We start from the raw sequence: 18,383 nt of genomic DNA on the forward strand, positions 1-18,383 counted from the left end.
GCTTATTATCACTAGCTGTCAGAGAGATGCAAACAAAAATCACAATGAGATACCACTTCATACAGGTGAGAATGGCCATCACAAACAAATCAACAAACAACACGTGCTGGAGAGGATGTGGAGAAAAGGGAATCCTAAGTATACTGTTGATGGAATGCAGATGGGTGCAGCCACAGCAGAAAACAATATGGAATTTCCTCAGAAGACTAAAAATGGAACTGTGTTTTGACCCAGCAATTCTGAAATACCAATTCAAAAGAATTTGTGCCTCTCTATGTTCATAGCGGTGTCATTTACAATAGCTAAGTACTGGAAACACCCTAAGTGCCCATCAGTAAATGAGCGGATCAAAAACTGGTACATTTACACAATGGAATGCTATGCAGCAGAAAGAAAGAACCCCTACGTTTTGTAAGAGCATGGATGCAACTGGACAATATTATGCTAATTTAAATAAGCCAGCTGGTGAAAGACAAGTACCACATGATCTCACCTATAAGAGGAACCTAAAGAACAAAACAAACAAAGCATCAAAATAAAACCAGAGGCATGGAAACAAGGAACATACTGACAGAGACCAGAGGGGAAGGAGGAGGGAGATAGTGGGAAAAAGGGAAAGGGTTTAGTCAAGAAACGTGTATGAGTGACCCACAGACATGGACAGTGTGGTGGGGACTGACTGTGAGAGCATGGGTGGAGGAGAGCAAAGGGGGAAAATCGAGACAACTGTAGTAGAACAGCAATAAAGTATTTATTATAAAACAAAATATTTCTTCCTTCCAAAGAAAAATAAATGAAATAACTACTGAAATCACATTGGCATAATGGTTCCATTTCTAAGTTTTTATACACTTTGGGGTTTGAGTATCTGAAATCTTTTGCAGTATTTTATGTGAAATAATTTTGTTTTTCTTTGCAAAATGCTTTTATTATGAAAAATTATGAGTGTTTGGAGCTTTCTCTCTTGGCTGTTGCTACAGGAGTCAGATTACTGAGAGAGGGATTACAGAGACCGATGAAAAGAAAGGAGTCCCCAAGTTACATATTCGCTTAAAACCCAAATAACAGAAAAATCTTTAGTGCTTTATTCTCTGGGACAAACCCAGAGTCTTTTATAGATACTCAATATCAAATTTAATTTGTGGTACTGATGGAATACTGTGACTCTCCTCCATTCTGAATGTTTATCTCACTCTCTTTTCAGATGTACATTTTACAAGAATTCCCTTATTTTCAATGCACCTATTTGACTCTTTTGTAAAAAAATATGCTTGCATTCATTTACTATTATGGTTTCTATTCCAAAGTTAGACAAACTCAAATCACTAGTTAAATGAAATTTTACCTTTTTTTGAAATTCATTTACTTTTAAGTAGAAGAGGTTCCCTTCCCTGTGGATCCAAAGACAATTCCTGGAAATCTGTGAAGTGGAGGGAACCTCGGGATGTGTTTATGCATAAAACACACAGAGTGATGTGTTAAGGTTTAGGGTGAGACGTTTACCAGAAGTCTGGTAGTTGCTGCTTTCACTTCTTTCTGTGTGCAGACTTTTAATTAAATGGAAATGTTCCAGGCCTGTGGTCTCATTTCCAAAGTACATCAAACTCTGTCTCTCTAGTCCCGTGCTGGGCTTCTGTGTTCAACTTGTCTTGACATTTTTATTTGATACTAGACTAGACAGCTACCTCAAAATCCTTTGTAGTTGAGAGCCTACTTTGAACACTTGTGACTCATAGACAAACTTCGGGTCCTCTCACAGTAAAAAAAATAAATATTTGAATACCTTTAGATGAGCATGTGTGACCTACATCTTAAATGCCCCCATTTCCAACTGCCTGCCCGCAGACCGATGTGTAGATGTCTGGGCTGGCACCGCGGGCTCAGAACTTAGGATGCTCTCCCTGGCACAACTAGGGTGGCCACCTCCCTAGTACATTAAGTACATTAAGCCGGGGCTCTTTAATGTACACATCAGCACCTCTTTAAGGAAGAGTTCTCTGCCTGTTTCCCTTTCTCATTACTTTAATGCCCTCTCCTCTACGCTTTATTAAGAATCTTCTGCCTAGTTTAACATAGAACTTGGCTTCTCTCATGTAGTAGAGTTGGTTCGCCACATGGCTCTCTGGAGTCCATACAACACAAACAGAGGGTGCCCCCACATTGAATCACACCTTCTCATTTAACAGTCCCCCAAAGAGGTAGGACAAATAACCTCTAATTAGAATCTAACCCATTACCAAATAATAAGTATAAAAGTCTATAAACAAAATTTAAACTTTTTGGAGATATATTTTTTGGACTTACAGAAAAGTTGCACAACAAAATCTCATGTATCCTTTACTGAACTTTCTCTAATGTCAATATTTTATATGATTTCAGTACAATAATCACAATAAAAAGCTTAGTGTTGATGTAATAGTGTTGATGTATTAANTCCCCCAAAGAGGTAGGACAAATAACCTCTAATTAGAATCTAACCCATTACCAAATAATAAGTATAAAAGTCTATAAACAAAATTTAAACTTTTTGGAGATATATTTTTTGGACTTACAGAAAAGTTGCACAACAAAATCTCATGTATCCTTTACTGAACTTTCTCTAATGTCAATATTTTATATGATCTCAGTACAATAATCACAATAAAAAGCTTAGTGTTGATGTAATAGTATTAATTAAACTACAGTTCTTGTCTGAATTTCATCAGTTTTCCCCTACCGCTCTCTTTTGACCACACTACTAGATGTTCTACTTTCTGGTCTTGGTCCTTCTCCAGATAGGGAAAAAATTCAGGAACAAGGGTGTGTTGACCTCTCCATTTGGTCTGAGACCTTAAATAATCAGGTCCATACCTGTAGCATTATTTATCCACTGTAAATGAACAAACAGACCCTTCTCGATTTCTCTGGTCTCTGTGATGACTTACTTAACATGACTTCTTATTCCGCTTCCCTACTAGTCTCAGCCTTCCCAAGTACTGATTTTTGACTCATTTTTCTGCTCACCTTTTTGTTTGCTTTTAATCCTAATGAAAACATGAATCCCAATCCCCTCATTTTTTATGAATTGAACTTCTAAGCATCTGCTGGCTTTTATAGTAAGAAATACACCATCTCTATCCACATACCTGAACTCTTAGCTTAGACCTAATAACTAAGGCCACTTGTACCTGCAGAACTTAACTAGAGCAGGATGATAGCTATTGGGTGGGGGAGGTGAGTGGGTAGAAGGATGGAGCAAAAACGAAAAAGGACTCATGGACATAGACAATAGGGTGGTGATTGCAGAGGGGAGAGGCATACAAAGGAGTTAAATGGTAATGGAAAAAATACAATAAAAATTTTTAAAAAGACAATAAGACTATAAGCCAATAAATAACCCCACTGTTTACCTCAGGAAATTTTTGAAAATTAATTTATTCAGACAAATAATTTGCTCATCTATGTAAACAGTCTTCCTTTCTCAGCAATAGTCTATGCACCTGAGCAAGCGGCTTGCTTCTAGAGCAACAGCTCACTGATCGAGACTTTCTCCAAGGCATTTGCTTTACTATGTCCATCAGCAAGAAACTCGTAGGTCACAAATCTTGCCTATTCTCTATCTGTCTTGTGCCTTAGAAACCTGCCTGAAATCATTTGAGCCCAGAGCCCAAGGTCCTTCTCTACCATCTCTTTGCAAAACACTACTCAGACTTTGTCAAGGTGGTGTTACTATCAAATTCAGTGTCCTCTGCTCAACAGGTTTCTGGTGGTCTTTTGGAGAGTTAATAGGTAAGAGTAGGGAAATTTCTCATGTGAGTTAGCTTAGTTGTATTGACGTTACCCATTAGGTTAGTGCTTAAGTAATTGTAGTTGACTGAAAATAAGAATAGTTCCTCCCTTCTGGTCTGGGATCCTTAGAAGAGGATAGAATTGTATAAACAATTCATATATATGCTGGTAGTTTTCAACTGCTGGTGACTAGATAAAGAGAGGGGGTTGGTCTGGGCATTTGATTTGCCTGCTGGGGGCTGTATCAAATTGTACTCCGATGAATAGTCCAACATCAGTCCAACACTCCCTTGTTCTCCCTCACATTAGAAGGGAAAATGATTAGTCTAGACACTTGTTTTTTCTAATGAAATGCATAACAGAATAGAGGCCATTATCTATTAGTAAGTAAATACTAAATACTTGTCTTAAGACATGCAAATAATTAAGGTAAAGATATCACATTGGATATATTATCCAGTTTTTCTTCTTTTTCTCTTTATAGTCATTTTCTCTTTATAGTCATTATATTTTTGAAAAATAGGTTTTTTTCTTGACTTTTTACAGACTTATTCTGATACAGAAGGAACAAAGCAAGCCTAGCTGGAAGCCCAGAGGGACATACAATTATTCCAGGGAAATTGAGTAAGGCAGGATTTGTCCACATCACTGCTTGGTTATTTAATTTAATTTATTTATTGTTTGACTTCTTGGTCATTTTAGAAATTTTTTATAGAGCATCGACATGAAAAATTTTTTAACATAGGAATTTCTTTTCTCTTACAAAATGCTCGCTAAACTTGATTTTGAAATGTCTCTTCCTGCATGTTGAGAAAAGTTTCATTTCTCCTACTTGATATAAAAAAATACTACCTTCATAAATAAGTCTGGAAAAACTTTCTGTAGGAGTTACGACTTTTGTTTTGACTAGTGGCTAGCTGGAGAGGGAGAGCGGAGAGAGACTCTTCTGCTGGAGTGGAGTGATGAAGAAGGGAAGGTGAAGAAGAGCTTCCGGAACTGTGTGTCGGTTGTCGTTCACTCTTAAGTGAGGCTGTGCACAGCCCCTCTTACCCTTTCTCCTGCCATTGGGATTTTTTGGCAAAGATTTATCAACTTAATGTAATATCTATATTTTCTGTTATGGTTCCATTACTGTCCTTGCTTTTTCCTCCAGGTCTTCTTTGCCCTCAAGAGTTTCCATAGTTCTTACATATTTTGCTTTTAGTGTTAAATCTTCCCAAGATTCATGTTGAGAATTGTGCCACAAAATTTAAAGATATTCATTTTTTTACTTTTCTCTCCAGAATATTGAATTTAAAAAAATTTAAAATTTATTTGAATATTTCTCTTCATCTTAAGTCATACTGATACTGGAAAGATAGCTCAAATTATACCATGGAATAAATCTGTTCAGGATGAATTGCGGAGGAAAAGATTGATCCTATTCTTTGAATTAAACAAGAGTATTAGGAGGAAACTGTAGCAATCTAGACTTTTTTTTTGCAAGAGTCCTCCTCTACTGCTATGATATCCTCAATTCTGTCCTCATTTTATTTACACTGTTTCTTGACATCTATTCCTTAAATCCACAGGTGATCAGAAAGAATAATTTTTTTAGATTCTATGTAATAATCACTAAACAAGGTTATGGTATGTAAACTTAGTACATATGAAAAGTTATAGCCATGTCAGGTGTTTTTTTTAAATTAGAACTTATTTTGAAATTTTAGCATGCAACCCAGCCAGACAGAAATATACTTTGTTAAAAAAATTCCGTGTGAGGTAGGGGTGTATCCATGCCAGAGGGTCTTATGTAATGATACATAGCAGGATTTCTTAGAGTCTACACTCCACCATAAAATAATCTATTTCCCACATACCAAATCCAATCCATCGGCAAACACTGTCAGTTTGGCCCGAAATGAAATCCTCAGTCTTTTCATCACCTCCACATTCTCGCTTTATTTCAGGCTCTCTCAGCCAGACTATTGCAATAACCTGGGTTGGCCTGCTTCTGTCTTAAACTTATTTTTGACAGTAACTATGGTCATTTGTTTAAAATGAAAACAAGGTTATATCATATCTCTGATCAAAACTTGCTAATGTCTTTCTTTTTCACAAAGAATAAAATTCAAAGCTTTTTTCTACCAAGGTCCAAAAGTCACTACCATTTCACACCTGGCTACCTCTCTGATTTCATTGTAAAAAATTTTTATTGTTCAAGTACAGTTGTCTCCATTTTCCCCCCATCACTCTCCCCTGCCCCACCACCCCAGTTCCTACCCTCAATCCTATGCCCCCCTCCACTGTTGTCCTTGTCCCTGGGTGCTTTATACATGTTCCTTGACAACACTTCCCCTTAGCCCCTCCCCTCTCCCCTCCAGTTACTGTCACAGATTGTTCTTAATTTCATTGTCTCTGGTTTTATTTTGCTTGCTTGTTTGTTTTGTTGATTAGGTTCCACTTATAGGGAGATCATATGGTATTTGCCTTTCAACGCCTGGCTTATTTCACTTAGTATAATGCTCTCCAGTTCCATATGTCTCCTAGAACAAGGGATGTAAAGGAAAGAATAAACAAATGGACCTCATCAAAATAAAAAGCTTTTGCATGGCTAAAGAAAACATCAGCAAAATGAAAAGGTCACCAACCATATGGGAAAATATATTTGCCAATGATACCTCAGACAAGGGTTTTATTGCCACAATATATAAAGAACTTACAAGACTCCACGCCAAGAAGACAAACAATCCACTCAAAAAATGGGCAAAGGACCTGAACAGACAGTTCTCTAAGGAGAACATACAGAGGACCCAGAAACATATGAAAGGATGCTCAGAGAGATGCAAATTAAAATCACAATGAAATACCATCTCACATGGGTCAGAATGGCCATCATAAACGAATCAACAAACAACAAGTGCTGGAGAGGTTGTGGAGAAAAGGGAACCCTACTATATTGTTGGTGGAAATGCAGACTGGCACAGCCACTGTGGAAAACTATGGAATTTCCTCAGAAAACTAAAAATGGAATTGCCTTTTGACTCAGCAATTCCACTGCTGGTAGTATATCCTAAGGATCCAATTCAAAAAAACCTATGTACCCCGACATTCATAGCAGCACAATCTACAAAAGCCAAGTACTGGAAGCAACTTAATTGCCCATCAGTAAATGAGTCGATCAAAAAACTATGGTACATTTGCACAATGGAATACTGTGCAGCAGAAAGAAAGGAGTTCCTACTCCTCTTGAAAGCATGGATGGAACCGGAGAGCATATGCTAAGTGAAATAAGCCAGGCAGTGAAAGACAAATACCACATGATCTCATCTATAAGTGGAACTTAATCAACAAAACAAACAAGCAAGCAAAATATAACCAGAAACACTGAAATAAAGAACAAAGATAGTAACAAGAGGGGCAGGGGCAAGAGGATAACAGGGGAAAGAATGGGAAGGGTCGTCAAGGAACACTTGTAAAGGACCCATGGACAATGCCAAAGTGGGGTAGTACTGAGGGTGGGCTGGGGGTGGGGCAGGGAAGAGCAGTAGAGGCAAAATGGAGACAAGTATCTGGTAAAGCCATGGTGGAAACACAGTATGGAATTTCCTCAAAATATTAAAAATGGAACTGCCTTTTGACCCAGCAATTCCGCTGCTGGGAATTTACCATGAGAATCCTTAAACCAATCCAAAAGAACCTGTACACCCCAATGTTCATAGTAGCACAATCTACAATAGCCAAGTGCTGGGAGCAACCTAAGTACACATCAGTAAATGAGTGGATCAAAAACCTCTGGTACATTTACATAATGGAATACACAGCAGAAAGAAAGGAGGAGCTCCTACCTTTTGCAGCAGCATGGGTGGATCTGATCTCATCTCCTACAACTCTCTCCTTGTTCACTCTGCTCCAGGCCCTAAAACCCCTGGCTGCTCCCTGAACAGAAGTTCTGCTCCATCCTCTGGGTCTTTGCAATTATTCTTCTGCCTGGAACACTCTTTTCCCAGACCCTTACTTATATGGCTCCTTCTCTCAATTTCTTCAGGTTTCTGTTCCAATGTCACTTCATCATGGAGGTGTTACCTGACCACTCTCCCTCTCTATCACCTTACTCTACATGTCAGTATGTATTTGTCACCACCTGACACACTCTATTTATTTATTGTGTACCTCTTTCCCCAATATTAGCGTGTAATCTCAATGAAAACGGGGAGCAGTACACTTGCTTTGTTCATTGCTGTGTCATAAGACGTGTAATGATGTATAGCCTATAGTTAAGTGCATAACAAATAGTGGGTAAATGAAGAAAAAATAAAAGGATTAATTGAAATGACTATATGACCACACTCAGGCTCTGTAACAAGTAACATCTAGAATTTACTGTAAACATTGGACCACCATGGTTATAAAGTATGTTCTCATACTACTCTCTGATTCCTTCTCACTGGGTGATATCCTTTAATCAATAATTTTATCTGGACTGAGGGAACCTGTTACAGAATCCTAGGCCTCACTTATGTTTTTGTACCAGGCAGTCTTTACTTAGTACTGTGGGATCACTGACATGTTGTCAGATCTTGTTTTCTCTCTAACGTAAGCTTACTTTATTTTGGGCTAAAATTAGTATTCCCCTCTGGTGCTGTTATCTTGTATTTGGAAGAGAATTTATTTCTCATCCATGTTGTGAAAATGAGTTTTTCTCTTTTTTATGAATAATGTTTGTTATAAGTTTTTTCAGAGACCTTACAAAAAGTACACGATACTTTAGAAAATTTGAAAAACTCAAAAATATATTTAAAAAAATAACAATTACTCTTAGGATTTAGTAATTGTTGAGGATTTTTAACTGGTTCTCCTGGACTATGGAACCCTCTCAAAGTTAGTGTTGGCCATGTGTTTGCTCGTCCAGTGGAATAGAGTAGTAGCGACCTGCATCACTTCCAGGTAGAAGTCTTTGGAGCTGTGCCCATTTCACCACAGCCCTCTCTGGGCTTCGTGGTTAGGAAAAGGTGTGTGGAGATGAAACCCCCACAGGCCAGAGTCTCTGATTGACTCCATGAGTTGAGCGCCCCTGCCTGTGTAAATAAATAGATGAGAAGTAAACTTTTTATGGGTAGAGCCACTGAGATCATGGGATTGTTTGTTACCACAGTATAATGTCTCTGTACTGTTGAATATAATTGGTTATAAAGGGAAGATATGGCATTTAAAAAATTGGAAAATATAGAATTATGTTCAGATAAAAGATCAATTATTATTCTAATATCTTGGTAAATATCCCCTGGAAAAAATTCTATGTGCTTAAGTTTGTATATGTGCTTATTTACCTAGAAATTCATATGTGTGTTTATTTAGAAATACATTGGTGCTATTTTTAAAAATACAGCATATGTTCAAAATTTTCTTAGGTGGTTTTCTTTCACTCACTAGTAGTAAAACATTTTCTGTGCCACTTAATATACTTCTGCAGCTTGCTTTTTAATGGCTACCTAGTAGTATGTCATTTCCTTGTGCTTTGAATCCACTCACTTAGTGTGCTGCACTTGTGGGAAGATTTCTGTGGCCATTTGGTGGGTACAGTCTTTTCTGCCCAGAGATTTTACTATAAAGGAATCATTCATTTGTGCTATACCTTGATGTTTCTTAACCAACCTGGTTAAATATTCTCCAGGAGACAGTAGCTTAGAGATCACCATTTAGACATTTACTACTTAATATTAAATAGGTTACACAGTACAATTGAAAATACTCTGTATTAAATCATTTCTGAAGGCTAGAAGTTTTTTTGGTAATATTAATAATCAGTCCCAAATATTTATAAGTAAGACTTTGTATGTTAGGTTTCCTTATAATGGGTCACAACTGTTGTAACCAGTATCCATACATTAAAGTTGCTGTAGCTCAGTGCCGTTATTAATAAGAATAATGCTTTGCCATTTAAAGCTGAAAACAATAAACGGAAAATTCCAACTCAAATGTAAGAGTAACTCTATGTCAGTCCTTGGAAATTCATTTTACTTCAACAGAGTTAAGTAATTTTGGCCACACAAAATGTATGTTTTGTATTTTTATCTTTAAAAGTAATTTTTAAAATAAAAATCTATAGTTACTATGGCGAAAGGATGAGTTGACATTAAAGTAAGTTGACATTTAATATTGGCCTACATTTTGTTTTTTTAAATAGTGAGAGGGCAGTAGTTCTAGCCTACAGTTTATGAAACCACATTTTCTTCTTTCAATGCTGGAGTTATTTTGCTATATTACAATATTTACATTTTAATCCCAATGATTGTATTTTTTGGCCTGAAATGCTGAATAAAACTCCAACTAATTGTATATATTTCAGATTTCAGCTGCTATTTAATTGTCTTGTCTTTGACACATAGGATTTAAAGACATTATCATCAAATAAAAACAGTAGGATTTAGAATAAAGAGCCAGATGTAGATTTCTTTTTGTGGGGGAGAAGATAGAAGATGATTTTTTACTTAGAGGTAGAGACTGTATGTTAGGAGGTAGTAATAATAGCTGAGGCACACAGTAATCTGACCAAATCCTCATAGAAATGTGGTCAGTAAATTTGATTTGTCTAAAAACAAACATAAAAAGGAAAGCTTACAAATTGTAATCAGTGACCTTTCCATGTTTACTGCATACATTATTTGATTCCTCCACACTGTAATATAAGGTTATGGACATTCCACTGTGCTCTGTTTATTCTCATGCCTGGGATGTTACTTACACTGATCTTATACAAGTTGTAAGAAAACTCTTGTGAGAACCTGGTGATTATCATTAGAACATTGTGATTTGTTGTCCTCTTTCTCCCAATTATGATTTAATTTATTATAAAATTAATTTGCAGTCACTAAGGGAGTGTGCAAGAGTGACTTTGTGTGCTGAAGTGGACTGGTGGAGGCTTACCTGGCTGTGGCAGCGCCTCTTTCTTCTCTGAGGTGTGAAAAAACTCCAGAATCTTTAAAAATAAAAACTTAGGCAGGACAATGATACTCTAAAGGGGGTACCTTTGGGGGATCACCTCTTAAGCAGCTCATTCTCGCTCTAAACCTCAGATTGGGACTGCCATGAACAAATTCCATAGTCTATGTCACTTCCAGTTTCTAACTCACACCAAGGAGTGAGTAACTTCAGCCCTAGCTGGTTTTCCAGCTAGGCATTCACCGTTTGCCAGTGGACAGCACATCGTCTTCCGGTGTATTTGTTTACTCATTAGTAGTAGTTGTGTCGGCAGAGTTTTATAGCCTACCATGATTTTCTGGAGTTTACAATGAGTGTGCTGAGAGTTGTCTATAAATCCATAGCCTATCTTATCCAGGCTGCATCTAGGCTGTAAGAGTCTGGATTTACCCAGCCATTGCTACGCATGCGAATGTGCATTTGTGCCAGTTCAGGTCCTCTAAGGAATAAACAGCAAGGTGGGATTAGACTTGCAGGAGGTTTATTGGGAAAATACCTGTGAAGTATAAAGTTGGTGGATTGGGAGAAGGGAAGAATCTTTATACTGCAGTGCAGGTCTGCCTTCCATGAAAAGACAGAGAGAAGGAAGGATCGTGTAAGAATCTCCAACACCAGCATAATTCTGAGAAAGTTTCAGCCTCACCAATGGGGGCTCCCCATGCTACAAGGGCCTGTTAAAGGAATCCCAGGTCGGCAGAAATTGCCTGGGTCGTGTATCACTGTGCTCATTCATTGTCTGGGAGCAGCTGGGAGAGGTATGGAGTGAAACTGTAGTGGTTTCAAAGGTGTGGCTGATGGAGATGGCAGTTATCTCGTGCTCCCTGCAGCAGGTTCTCCTGAAGGGAGAGCAAGCACCTCCATGGCTCCATCGCACGATGACAGGACCACTGGACAGCCCAAGGAAGAGGCTAGAGTTAAGGGCACTTTGGTGTGGGGCCACTGTTCTAGACTGAAAATCTGGCTCCATCGTTTGTTAATTGTGAACAAGTAACTATGCCCCTTGAGCATCGCTTTTGTCATCTAGAAAACGATATTGATAATAGTCACAAAGCAGGGTTGCTGTGCTGATGAAATGAGTTTGTGATGTGTAAGTTCCTAGTAGATGACATGTGTTGCCCTGATATTCTTCTCTTTTTAAAAATTTGTTTTAAAAATGTCAATAACAGTTTACTTTCAATATTAGTTTGTAATGGTTTGCTGTGTATAGCATAGTGGTTAGACAATCACATACTTTACAAAGCCTTGCCCATTACCCATCTGGCACTATACATAGCTATCTGACTACCAATACTACTGACTATATTCCCTATGCTGTACCTTACATCTCCATGACTATTTTGTAACTACTCCTTTGTACTTCTCTTATTCCTCTCCCATTCTTTCAATACTCTCTATGTCTTTCTTATCTTTCTGCCTCTTCATTAGATGTCTCCTCTCCCTTCTGTCTTCCTTTTCTTTCCTATTTTCCTTCTTTCCTTTTTACCTTTACCTTTCTTCCTCCTTTCCTCACTTCTTTCCAAGTTGAAAGATTGATTTAAGCCAATTAATTTAGCATGGGGGGGAACTCACCATGGTCATGTACATTTTGTTGTCTTCTTGCAGATATGTGATTAACAACTAGCTGAGCAGGTTGACAACATATTTTTATCACTACAACACCAATCATCACCTTGTTTCATATTTTGATATCTCAGTAATTATATATATATATATGTTGTATATATGCCACATAATCATACATGTGTCCTAGATTTGCATGTTATTTAAAAATATTTTCCTATGTCAATACTTTCAAACAATTATAAGCTCAAAGAAAATGTCTTTTGATTTCTCTGTATTGGTTCTATGCATGTGAGAAGGTTCAGCAATACATTTTGAAGGTGATGATAGTTAAATGACATTTTATTCTATATTGCAACAGCTCTGTTGATGCAGAATATTTTAAATTATTATTTTAAATAGGTGCCATTAATTGATTCAAAAATTTGTTTCCAAGTGCTTTCTTATAGAATAGGTATTTAAATGTGATTCATGTAAACATCATTGCTTTTTCTTTTTTCTTTTTCTAAAAACCAGACTCAATCTCCTCATTCTGAATTTTAGGACCACCTACAGATCCACTCTCACTGTCATTTTTAAAATCTTTTGTATGATCTTTATTTGTACTCATCAAGCAGATCATTTTAGTAAGTGGTGCCTGTTTACACTGAATTGGACATCCTGTTACTTCCAAACTCCTGACACCCAACTTTAATGGGAGCCTTCTCCTTCTACCCTTTCTTAGATCCTTCTCAATATCCATGTTATACAAAATACTTATCTCACTTGTAAAATCTAGTGTGGGTGAAAAGACTTCTGCTTCCTTTCATCTATTCTCAGAATTGTTATCACCCAGCTGTCTCATTCACTGACAAGAAAAAATATAGAAGAGGAAATAAAATGACTATTGATGTTCATCTAGATGATGAAAGCTTTATAATAAAAAAGAATGAGTAAAGTATTTTGGAATAAACTACTAAGGAAGAAGGAAAAATTTAGAATTTCTGCTTCATATTTCTGGAAGGAAATTTAAAGGTTTTTTTACTGCCTGTTTATTTTAGTATGACCTTATCACCCTTTACAGTTCCTGCAAATCTGTGTGTGTGTGTCTATATATATTTATATCATAGCCAGAATATGGAGGTTCGGAAGGGAATAGCAGCAGAGGACATCTTCACCTCTTGCCCTTGACCCTGGTGTAGTCCTCCTGGTTAGCTACACCACGTGGCCAAGGTAGACTTTTAGGACCTTTTCTCTATTAGCAGGTATAGGGCTAGCTTGATGTCAAGGGAATTGTTCAAGTGGTACCATCATGGGTACCAGAAAGTCTGGTCTATAAACAAATGAGTATAATAAAAATAATTCTCAAAATGTTCTTAGAAAACTCAAGTTCAAACTGTGAGTCAATTTGCAAGTTACGTTTTAGGAGACCAGCCAACTCACATCTTTAAGCTTTAGTTCCTCATTGATAAAATGGTCACATCTTTCTCTTATCTAGCCTTATTAGGAAGAAACAACTGTCACTTTTCTTATGGATCACCAATCAATCAATGATACAATTAATAACAATTAACAAATCAACTACCCAACAGATATTTACAGGATATTTCTCATATTATTTATAAACCAAAAACAATGTTTCTTCTCTATCTAATGGACTATGAGCACTTCACATAGGTAAAATAAAGTTTACACTTTAAATGCTAAACAAACGTCAGGCATTGTTATGATTAATAATGAAGATACCTCCCTTCTCTTGTTCATTCTGATCCCACACCTAAAACCAAAGTCTATCCAAGGCTTTGTTGAACAGCTAGCTGTGTGTGTCAGAGGCCACCAGGCTGTGGTGGTCCCAGTCTACATCTTGACTCCTCATGCTGCTTTACTTGGTGCTTGGCTGCTGACCTCCAGCTGGTCTCTAGGTCTCTGAATGCACTAGGGTGAATGAACTCTTGACTCCTCATGCTGTTACTGAGACATTCTGATTAGCACTGCTCCTCAGTTAGCACATGTACTCAGTGCTTAGATACATCTATCTCCCAGGCACTTAGGGCACTACCTGATCCAATCCTTCAAGGCCTTTAGATTCTTCCTTAATTCCAGTCTCAGTAACAAAGAATCAGAACATTTCTCCAAATTTCCTCATCTCCGCCCCCTTAAAAATGCAATGTTATCTAAAAAGGGCGGCTCATAAAACCATCATTAGGCTCCAATACTTGAGCTTGAATCATTGCCAGACAACCCAGTCAGCGTCTTGAAGAGTCAAGAGATAGAACACTCAGAAAATGTGTTTTGAGAGGGTGGCAAGGAGCGGCAGTGGGACAAGGTCTGTCAGAAAATGGTCTAGAATATGGCAGAATTTAGTAAGGACCCATGGGGGAACTTCAATAAGGGAGAAGAAGGGATATGGCAACAGAGATGGAAGGAAACAGGGAAATGGAAGTTCAAGAGGGCAAGTAGCGTAGCCAGTGTCAAAGAGCTCTCACAATACTTTTTCACTGCCTCTGGTGTGGTATGCATCTCACTGAGTTAGAATCAGCTATACGTGGTTTTATGTTCTTTATAGGATGATGAGTTCCTTGTTTTAGTCACCTTTTATTCCCAGTACCTGGATATACTTTATGTACTTAGTGTTGCATTAGGAAACAAAAAAACATTACTTTTGTTGTTGGGAAATTTATTTTTATGACGCTATTATTTAAAAATTTTTATTGTTATAGTTCTATAACACATCACCTGTGCACTGTATTGTGTGCTCACCTGTGCTCACCAGCTTGGGGATTCTGCCTTAGAACTCTAGTCTTTTCCCAAAGGAAATGCCTCAAGATGCTAAGTTCCTTGATTCATCCTAGGTTAACTATTAAATCTTTGATATCTGGTTTATTATTTCAGTCGAGTAAAAAATCAACTTTCTGCCTGATGATATGAGTGTGAGTAATGGGAGGTAAGACCGTCAAGAGAGAATGGGATAGATACACTGTGGATAACATTAAACTTCCACTTGGTTTGTAGGAAATGAGGGGTTACCGAAGGATTTTGATGAGGAAGTGGCAATATAGGAGTGTAATTTAGAAATATTAGTGTACCAGCAATTTGTAGGCTAAAATGGAGTCATAGTAGGTAGTAAAAATGGCCTAAACACTGGAAAAAGATAAATATAAAGGACCCTAGAAATCTAAGATGCTTATCTATAGGATGAAAAATGATTTGAAAGGGGGAACAAAACAAAACCAAATATTCAAATGTCATATGGAACTGATGATATTAATAGCAACAGAGAAGTCAGTGATAAAGATATTTAGGGGAGTATATTTTGCTGGTAAAGAAAATAAGCAGAAGGGTCTTAGAGAAAAATAGTGGCTGTAAATTGGATATTCTGGGTTTAAACTCTTGCCTTGACCTTGGTTGTCACCTCTCAGAGTCTCAGCTTCTACAATTGTCAGAAGAAATATGGGTTTTGGACCAGAAGAGCTTTAAAGTTCCTTCTGGTTCATCACTGTGGAATCTAGGCTGATTTCTTAGCTGCTTTTTCCTTTCAGTACTGGAAGGAAGCAAGAAGGATAGATATGCAGTAACTCCTGAACTGAGTATAAGGTACTGCAGTCGATGCCCTTTTACAATCACAACAGGAGTGGGTGTATACCTTCATGTTTGGGCTGACTACTATAAAAATCAAACTCTATTTCAAATTATTCTATACCTTGTGATTCTTGCTTTATCAGTAGACTTATGGACCTGTGCAGGGTTTTTGCTTGATAACTATGGGAATCACTGTCCAGCTTGGCAGTGTTGAGAGGGTTCAGAGCCTCTGTAGGAGAGACCCGTGCAGGGAGCCTGTCAAGACATTGCTGTATATAGTCAGTGTATCCAGATCTCAGAATAAGGAGAACCATGGCAGCCAATGAGAATGAGAATGTGCTCTGAAAGGAAATAAAGAAATAGGAGGAAAAGGGAGAACTTAAATGAGTTTCAGGACAGTTTCTTCCTAGTGGCTATCTGGGAAGAGAAGATGGAGGGAAGAGTAAACTTAATTGGAAGGCAGGAGAAGGGTTGTTTGGAGGCAGGACGGCAAGGCTTGGCATGCGGAAAGGCTGGTTTGTGTACCGAGAGACATTACGAAGAAGCATAGAGCACTGCCAAGCTGCAGAGACACTGCATCAGGGCTTCAGACCTGGAGATCTGGACGTTCTCTGGAGTGAAGATCACAGTAGAGGCAATAAACAGAACTCTGTCAGTTTCAATCTGGTACTGACATTACCTTAATTTTCTAGAAAAGTCATATTTTTCAATTTTGTGAAATTTTGCTGCAAGTGGGTAAGTGGAGGCTGTGCTCTTCCGTTCTCAGGGGAAATGTGTTCACTGTAATTGCTTTTTATTTTTATCACTGAGTAAAATGCCTTGATGTCCCTCACTTCCTATCAGTGCCCCAGGCTTTCATGTGCTCAACTTGTTTTAATTCTAATCAATAGGTGAATAAGCCCTGAAGAGTATGTTTAAGGTTTTGAACTGATTGCATCCCCAAATCAAGCAAAAATTTTCCAGATGCTGTAATGTGCTGCATAAATTCAATAAAAATTGCCATGCACATCGGCATCACTGCCTATTGTTATGGACATGAACAAATTCCATCTTTCATTGCCCATTTTGTTTTAGTTCTTTGACTTAATGATCTCCCATTTCAGAGAGAAACTCCATTAGCATTTGCAGATGTCAATGTAAATTCGGGAGGAAAACACTTTAGGACATGCACTAATCAGGCAAGACCCTTGATGTCTTTCTGCTTGTAAAAAAAATGTCAGAAGGAAAAAAACTAGTTATCATTGGATGGGTATAAAATCCTAGAAAAGTAACAATTGAAGCTTTAGTTACTCATTGTATTTTATTTATTTATTTATTTATTTATTTATTCTCTGCCTTATTCTGCAAAGATTCTGAGGAGGCATATAACCAATGCACATGCAATGAAATAATAAAAAGTACAAGGGGGATTAGAAAATTAGGTCAGGGAAAATAGAATAATATAATTATGGGAAATATAATAAGGTTTCTGATTTATTTCTGTGCTTTTCTTGGTAGCAGTGAAAAAATGAGGTATATAATCACTGATGAAGCTTTTGTTATTGGAAGTTCTAAGCATTTTAGTTTCTTAAGAGAAATTTTTTTTCTGGCACTATATTAATTAAGAGAAAAGAAAACCTTGTATGGAACTTTGTAAAGGGTCATTGAGTAATGTAATGTGTGGTGGCTTTAACATTTTTATACTGATTTCAGTTACAAATATCATGTTTGCTTCTGGCAATGACCTTTGGGAGAAGACAAGGGAATATTAATAACTGTAATGTGGTATAAAAGCAATTCTGAAGAAGCTTAATTTTGTGGAAATGAATGCCAGACTATTGAAAGTCCAACTTCATTCAGGCAGATAGAATAAGTCTGTTTCTCAGCTTTGAGGAATGTGTAAACCCCTAAATTAAGAATGAGTGTACAGGATATTCAGGATCCATGCACCATGGAGTAAGCACAGCCTATTCTCTCCCAAATGAATGCAGCTGCAAAAACTTGAGGAGGATTCACAGAGCAGCTATTTGAAGGCTGTACAAAGTAAATAGCATTGAGAAAGATGAGGATCAGGAAGAATATCAAAATTCAAAATACCCCTAACCTGAGTTTACGGTTTAGTTTACTTTAGCATATCTGGAGTGGAACTTAATGCAACTGAAAACTTCAAAGCAGGCTTTAGTGTGGACAGAAAGAGCTCCAGAAACCCTGCAGTTCTGCCTTAAGAAGCAGTAAAGTGATTTTCTAAAGTTAACAAAGAATGCAGAAACCTCTCCCAACTTTAGAAAATTAATTGGTCTTTCTCTATTTCTTCCTTCCTAACCCTCAAGCAATCCTATATGAGTGGCAACAGCAAAGCCAGTGGGAACCTGTAGGAGCCAAAATATTAAAGGTAGTGTTTTAGTCAGTTTCAGCTACTATAACAAACCACCATAGACCGAGTGGCTCAAACGACAGTTACGTCTTATGGTTCTGGAGGCTGAGAAGTCTCAGATCAGAGTGTCCTCAGATCTGGTGTTTGGTGAGAGCACCTTGATTGCAGATGGCTACTTTCTTGC

The sequence above is a fragment of the Sturnira hondurensis genome, unplaced genomic scaffold, assembly GCF_014824575.4.
Source record: "Sturnira hondurensis isolate 20B ecotype Veracruz unplaced genomic scaffold, ASM1482457v3 Scaffold0005279, whole genome shotgun sequence".
Taxonomy (NCBI): Eukaryota; Metazoa; Chordata; class Mammalia; order Chiroptera; family Phyllostomidae; genus Sturnira; species Sturnira hondurensis.